General features: G+C 32.8%; 1 pseudogene; it reads left to right on the top strand.

The window, feature by feature from the left end:
• Window positions 1-6,600: 6,600 nt before the first annotated feature.
• LOC111737857 lies at window positions 6,601-6,719 on the top strand (annotated as a pseudogene).
• The last annotated feature ends 1,300 nt before the right edge of the window (window positions 6,720-8,019 follow it).

An 8,019-nucleotide genomic window follows, 5' to 3' on the forward strand; every position in this document is an offset into this window, starting at 1 on the left:
AATCATAGGTAAAATGAAAATTTACAGTATAATGTAAGGAACATAATTTTCCCTTAAATTCAAATTGATGATCACATGAACTGCTTTAGTGTGCGCTAATCTTAGAGAAAACTTGAGAAGGTTTTAATGTTCATCCCTTTCTAGTCTTTGTTTCTCTTAAAACTAGACAATGACAAAAATCATCAACATTTCATCAGCTGCAAGTAACTAGACTCCACTCATCAGAGTTCACTCATTTTCCAAAAAGACTTCCTTTCCCTAGGCATCCAGCATTTCTAATAAGAACTGTGGGCATCTTAGTATAATTTATTTTAATGAGCATTCAATACAATGTTAGGCAAATAAGCTATGAAGGGTAGAAACCCTTCTTTTTATGCTGAAAAATGTTCTGTATTGTGCATGTTACAGTCAATTTAAGAGAGCCTAAAAAGGATTTTATATTCAATCTGAAGCCCATGCATTCCAAAGTTCACACAGCTCTGTGCTATGCTCCCTAAATTTACAGTTAGCTATTTGACTTGGATTTAAAGTTTCAACAGAACAGAATGTGGGGAGAATTCCCTGACGATAAAGTTATTGCAACATAAACTTCACCTGGAAGGCCTTTTTGTATTGAGTTTCCACTGCTGAGTTTTGCCACCACCACTCCTACTCAGAGAGGCTGACAAGCAAATACAGAAAAGAAAAAGACTGAATAGCTCTATTTGTCTTATGCTACCAGCATATATGTTGCAATGCAATGATAAATGGGCACCAATAAATCTGTTATGGACAAAGAGCTCTGGCATGTGAGTGTATTTTTGGCACTTCGAATAATTAAGGGAAGTGGGTAGAAACAAAGATATTGACAATAACAACAAAACAGACAAATGCACATAGGCACGCACACACACACACACATGCACATGCACGCACACACACACACACACACACACACAACTCTGACCCAAGCCAGGAAATTGATAGCCACAACACTGTCCTTCCTGTAGGCATACAGGTCATCTCCACCAATCAGTCTTCTTGACAAATAAAGTGTTTCTTTTGTTGTTGAAAAAAAGCATTCAAAGTTAATGTTTAGGAAGGTGCTTTATAAACCTGTGCTCTTAAAGAAATCTTGGGTTAAAGGGACCATTAAGCTCTAAATAATATATACAGATCACTAATAATATTCTTACCGATGCCCACATGTAGCTTCCATGCTACAAGTTGAGAAGAGACTAAACAATAAAACTATTATATCCATGAGCAGATTTTGTTGGAGTTCTTTGATAACATTATAAAGGAAAGGTCATGTCACCATAAAACTTAATTCTGATTCAATCAGGAAGGCTCTATTTTTGCCAAAAATAATAGGATGTATCATTTTCCTCGTTCTAGCAGTAAAGTTGAAAACATTGTTTATGGAAGCAAAAATGGATGCAGGACCTAGAAACGGGTTTCTAGAAAAGAAAATTAGATTCAAGAAAAGAGACCAAAAAGGTTTTCATAGATTAATTATTAATACACTGTTACAGAATGGATTGGAGACAAACATAGCTCTTGTGGAAATTAATCTATAACATGTCAGTACTTAAAGTGAATTTAAAACATGTTAAAATGTGAGATATTTATATCAGAAACTCATAACTCATTTTGTATAATGAGTCATAGTAAAAGATTTAAATTTCCCATTTCACAAGAAGGTGGGCACTTTTGTGTATAGTGTGTGGAAAATGGACATGTCTGCACTCCTCAGAACTCTAGAGTTTAAGAAGTCCTCTGACAATGCCAGACTGAATGAACAACAAAAATTCTGATGTCTGCAGATGCATCTGACTATTGGCAATAACAGTAGATCCAACGTCTTTATTTTGAATCTCACAAATGTCATAAAACTTCACTATAGAGTTGTGCTTGGAAGAGCCAGAATGACCCCTTTAGTATCCTTTTGTTTCAAGATTCAGAAATAAATCTATAATGCCTTATATTGTTCAGTCTTAATCAATATAAGATATCCAGGTATCTCGGAAAAATCTATCACTATACCAGTGCTTATCTTAGTATTACTCTGTACATTCTGTGCTCTCACTCTTTTTGTAATCTCTCCTGCTTCCATTATGCTGTGCCATTAGAAACTCAGAACTGTATGAGCAGATTTCCCTACAAAAACCATTGATGTGAACTTGCCCTTTCTCTTCAAGTGGAAAATAATACTTTATTTTTTTTTCTAAGAATACCGACTTCCTTGGAATATCATCCATTTTTCCTCCCACAACTCATGTAATTCAGACTTTAAGATGATTATCTCTTTGCTTGCTCTTTATTTCTCATTTCTGACTTTGCCCTTCAAACACCTTATAAGGAAGTTTTTCCAGATTGTTTTTCTTGAAAAAGCATACAGACCTGCTGGACAGAAGAAAAATTTCATACCAGCCAGGAAAGATTCACAGAAAAGTATCACAGGTCATTTTGAGAACAGTAGTTGAACTTGAGAAAGATTTCACCCAGTTCAATATCAAGCAAATGCAAATTGTGAATACTCAAAGTTAAACATCTAGGGCTTTCATCCAGGACAGCACGTCACACTGAGGAGTAATGGAAGGAAGTAGAATCAAAGTTGAGAGAAAAAGGAAGAGAGGGGGTCTGATGAAAGTGAGGGAAGGAAAGAGAACCAGGAAATTTCAGACAGCAAAACATTGTATTTTTAACACTATATGAACACCAAAAAATTAAAAAGCTTTGTGAAGTTAACTATGGTATTATTTTGCAGGAAGACAGGTGACTTTCACTGGGATCAAACACCTCTAATTTGCCTAACAAAAGTTCTATTTCCTGACTTAAGGGTGTTTCATGAAAAGATAATTGTTGTCTCTACTTAACAGATACTTGGCTTAAAATGAGTTATTAAATGAGAGAGACGGGGAGAGAGGAAGAGAGGGAGACAGAGTATGATATATTAAAGTATTAATGACATTTTAAAAATAGTGCTATCTAAACTATAATGTTTCAAAATGCAACCTTGGATTGTAAAACTATAGAAAAGTAAAGATATCACTATAATAAAAATAAAGGTAATGGCTATTCTTGGGAGTGGGGAGATGAATGATATTTGAGAGGGGGCATGTCCAGAACTAACTCGTGAGGTGACTAACAAGGAAGGCCTGTCTGCTTTCAATTTTGAAGGTTACAATGATGTTTCTCTTAAAACTCGTTAAGTTGTATATATATCGTATGGAGATTTTTGTATTATTCTAATAATTAAAACATTTAAAAACAGAAAGTATGTTTTCTATAACTATATGTCAATAATTTCAATAAGACATACAGATAAACATGAATAATATAGAAAAGAGACAGTGGTGGTTAATTTTATATGTCAACTTGACTAGGCTATGGGGTCTGTCGTTTGTTTATAAGTGGTCTACATACAAAGGTATATGTAGATATGATTAACATTTCAATAAGTAGACTTAGAATAAAGAGAAAACTCTCCAGAACTGGGTGGGTCTCATCCAATCAGTTGAAGGTCTAAAGAGAAAAGACTAAGGTTCCTCAAAGAGAAAAGAATTCTTTCTCTATACTGCATTTAGGTTCAAGAATAAATATCAGTTCTTGTGAGAATTTCCAGTGTGCTGGTCTGCCCTGCATATTGGACTTGCCAGGCCCAAACTTGATTTATGACTATATATTGAACTTGATCATTTGGCTGATGTAGTATTTGTTAGGTTTCTCAAATGTAATTTTCTCCCCACCCCATTACATACTGTACTCTTGGAAGGAAGTCATTATGTGCAACACACATTAAGGAGTAGCATTATCTTTTCAAGATAATTGATAGTCTTCATTCCTTGCGTAGATTCACATTTTTATCTTGTATCATTTCCTTATAGATTGATGGCTTCTGTTAATATTTCTTGCAGTGATGACATGATTATGATGAATTATTTTAGCTTTTATATTTCTTTAGTAGTTTTTATTTTAACTTTATTTTTGAAAGATATCATTTGATATGAACTTTAGGTTAATTTTTCTTTTTCTTTCAGTACCTTAAAAATGTTAGTCTTCTAGCTTGCATTGCTTCTGATGAGAACTGAGCTGTCAAAATTATCTGTGTTCATTGTACATACTGCATGTTTTTTTCTCTCTCTTTTTAAGAAGTTCTCTTTATCACTAATATTTTAAAGCCATTGACTATAATGTGTTTTGATGTTGTTTCATGTATATTATACTGTTTTTTTTTTTTTTGGTTTTTTTTTTTTACTATTTATGTGTATGGATTTAAAGTTTTAACTAAATTTGGATGCTTGTGTGCCATTATTTCTTCCTTTCCACTGAGGACTCCAATTACACGTAAATTAGGTCACATGGAATTTGCTACAGCTCATTCATACTTTTAAGACAATTTTTTTTTGTGTTTAATTTAGGTTACTATTGCTATGTCTTCAAGTTCTCTAATATTTTCTACTGCATTGTTTAATGTTAATGCCATCCATTGTATTTTTAATTATAATCATAATAATTTTTAATCTCTAGAAATTTGATTGGTATCTTCTTTATATTTTCTATGTCTAGACTTAACATGCTCACAACTACCATCTTGTACATATAAAAGATAGTTATAATAACTTTTAAAGTCTTCATCTACAAATTCTATCATCTGTGCTATTTCCAAGTCTGGTTCTATTGGCTGGATTTTCTCCTATATATGGATCCTATTTTCTTCCTTTTTGCGTATTTGGTAAGTTTATTTTCTTAAATTTATCAGGGTGACATTGGTTAATAAAATTATATAGGTTTTAAGTGTACAAGTTGATAATACAGCATCTGTATATTGCATTGTATGTTAATTACCCAAAGTCAAATCTCTTCTATTACCATATATTTGACTCCTTTTACCCTTTTCTACCACCCCCTACCCTCTTTCTTTCTGGTAACCACTTACATGTCGTCTGTGTCTATGAGCTTTTGTTTGCTTGTTTGTCTTGTTCATTTGTTACTTTCCATTTTATATTTCACATATGAATGAAATCTCATGGATCTCAACCTTTTCTGTCTGACTTATTCTGCTTAGCATTATATTCTCTAGATCCATCCATGTTGTCACAAATAGCAGAATGTCATCTTTTCTTATGGTTGAGTAATATTCCATTACACACACACACACACCACAGCTTCTTTATCCAATCAACTATTGAAGGGCACTTCGGTTGTTTTTATATCTTGGCCACCATGAATATTGCTGCATGAACATTGAAGTGCATATATCTTTATGGATAAATATTTTTAGATTGTTTGGATAGATACTCAGAAGAGTGATTGTTGGGTCATATGGTAGTTCTATTCTTAATTTTTTGAGGAACCTTCATACTGTTTTCCATAGTGTCTGCACCAATTTGCATTCCCACCAGCAGTGTATAAGGGTTCCTCCTTTCATATAACCTCTCCAACACTTGTTATACTTGTCCTGTTAAAAATAGCCATTCTAACAGGTGTGAGGTAGTATCTCATTATGGTTTTGATTTGTATTTCCCTAACAGCTAGTGAAGTTGAGCATCTTTTCATGTGTCTGTTAAATTTTGAGTGAATGTAAGACATGGTGATTTTATCTTCTTAGGTGTTGGACTTTTTTCTTATTATTATTCCTGTAAGTATTCTTGAGCTGTGGTCTGGCACACGGTTAAGTAGAAATAGTTTGATTCTTTCAAGCCTCATTTTTACACTTTCTTAGACAGTTCTGAATGACTTTTATAGTCTAATACTAATTTTTTTTTTGCTACTGAAGCTATAACTTTCTGACATTTTATTTGGTGCCCTAAGAATTACAAGGTTATCTGCTTTGTCTAGTGGAACAGGGACTATTTCTGGCCCTATATGAGCTCTGTAGGTGGTTTTCTTTCAGTGTCAGATAATCAGTACTCATCTGAGAAAGCAGAGAGATCACTCTGCAGATGTGTAGTGTTCACTCTTTCTGCCAATCTCTCCCTTTGTACTTTTCCCTGCAAACTGTACCTAGTAAATATGATGGTTATTCACACTCTCAGCTCCATCTTTCTAACTTTCGGAGATCACCAGGCTCTGCCTGGGTCTTTCCACTGCATACTATGACTTGGAAACTCTCTAGGCAGTAACCCAAAGTGATTGTTAAGACCTATCTCCTTTCTTTTCTTTCTCTGAGGCTTTACAGCTTTACTATACTATATTTACCTGGCATTCCTATTTGAACTTAAATGGAAGTCCTCAGATAAAAATTATTTTTTAAGGATAATGAATGATAGTTCATAAAAACAATGGTCCAATTCAAAAGAAAAATAAATAACTTAAACATGTAACTATAATCTCTTCTCTCATTTACTTGAATTACGATACGAAACTATAAATTTAATTTTGTTTTATAGTTATATCTCTGTTCTTTAAAAAGGAGAGACTATTTGAAACTAATTTTCAGATTTTACTGTATTTCATATTTTTATCTAAAAAGCCCTCTAAGCAGATTATCAGCCTAATAGAAGTTTCATGCTTTTTATCTCGAGCTATCCATATTTAATCTATTTTTCTAATATCCAGGTGTAAACCAACCATAAAAAAATCTAAGAGCTGAAGTCAGAATATAAAAAAAAAAAGTTCTACAACCATGCTACCCTGAACAAGCCTGATCCCATCTGATCTCGGAAGCTAAGCAGGGTAGGGACTGGTTAGTACTTGGATGGGAGACCACCTAGGAAGATCAGGTGCTATAGGCATAAAAATAAAAAAATAAGAGAGTGTAAGCTGACAAGGTCCTTACAATTTGTGAGGTCAACTAAGGGTTGCCTTGCCTAAAAAAAAAAAGAAAAGAAAAAAAATATTTCCCTTTATAGAATCTGTTTCTAAAAAATATTCTTAGTAATTGATTTTTAAACTTTGGGTCTATATTACTAAAGAGATTGGTTGAAATATGAGGTGAGATGAGCTTTAAAAAAAAGAAAAAGAAAGAAGACAGCAAAAGTAGCATTTCAAGAGTCATGACATTTAGAATCATTTCTATCATTCCAACATTATATAATAGTTGTATTATATTTCTGTTTACTAATACAAACATAATAAATTACAGTTGTTAGAATTTGCAGGATTTACACAATACAAAAGCCCAGAAAACTTAATGTCATATGTTAAATAATATAACATTTGACAAACTGGTATGTAAGTTAGGAAATCGAAGATTTTAATACTACAATTGATTTTTCTCTACATCCTTTAATAATACCATGGATTGCTTTCTCCTGATGGTTTATAATTTTTTTTTTTCTGAAGATTAAATTAAGCATGCCTCCAATTCAAAAATGCAATTTTGGAAGCAAATATATAATTATAGTGTGCAAATCTTTAGTGTGTATTATATATAAGTAATCTAAACAACACACACAACTGTCTTCAAATATTTATTGTTAGAATTTTATTAAAGATTCTTTGCGCTAACAGGAGTTGTTCACACTTTTTTGTTGTTGTTGAGTATTGACAACCAAGGAAAAAATAAGGCAACTCATAAGAAGAGCTATCATTGAATTATACCAATCAATAACAATGGCTATCATTTTTAGCATTTACTATGACATGTCAAATATCACTCCATGAGGTAGTGCTATTATTTATCATCATTTACTAATGTAGAAACTAAGGCACTGAACAAATAAGTCACCTAATCTTAAGAGGCAGACCAGGATGAAAAACAAGTTTCTAGTTGGTGCCACCAGGGCTAGTTTTCTCTAAACAGTTTTATTAATATATAATTCATATAGCAGGGCATGGAATTTTAAGACAAAAATTTGAGGCTTCAAAAGATTTTAATTTACAGTGGTTTCCAAGCTACCCAGCTCTGAGCCTGGAGAGACATATATTTACTCTTTTGTTGAAATCTTGAAAGAAGCATTAATTTAGTTCAAGCTTTCAACTCTCTTATTTTGTAGATAAAGAAATCGAGCCCCAAAGAAGCGAAGAGATCTGCTTAAGAACATTTTAGTAGCAAATTAGTATTAGTGTATTAGTTGCAAATTAGCAATTACA

The sequence above is a fragment of the Pteropus vampyrus genome, unplaced genomic scaffold, assembly GCF_000151845.1.
Source record: "Pteropus vampyrus isolate Shadow unplaced genomic scaffold, Pvam_2.0 Scaffold31, whole genome shotgun sequence".
Classification (NCBI taxonomy): Eukaryota; Metazoa; Chordata; class Mammalia; order Chiroptera; family Pteropodidae; genus Pteropus; species Pteropus vampyrus.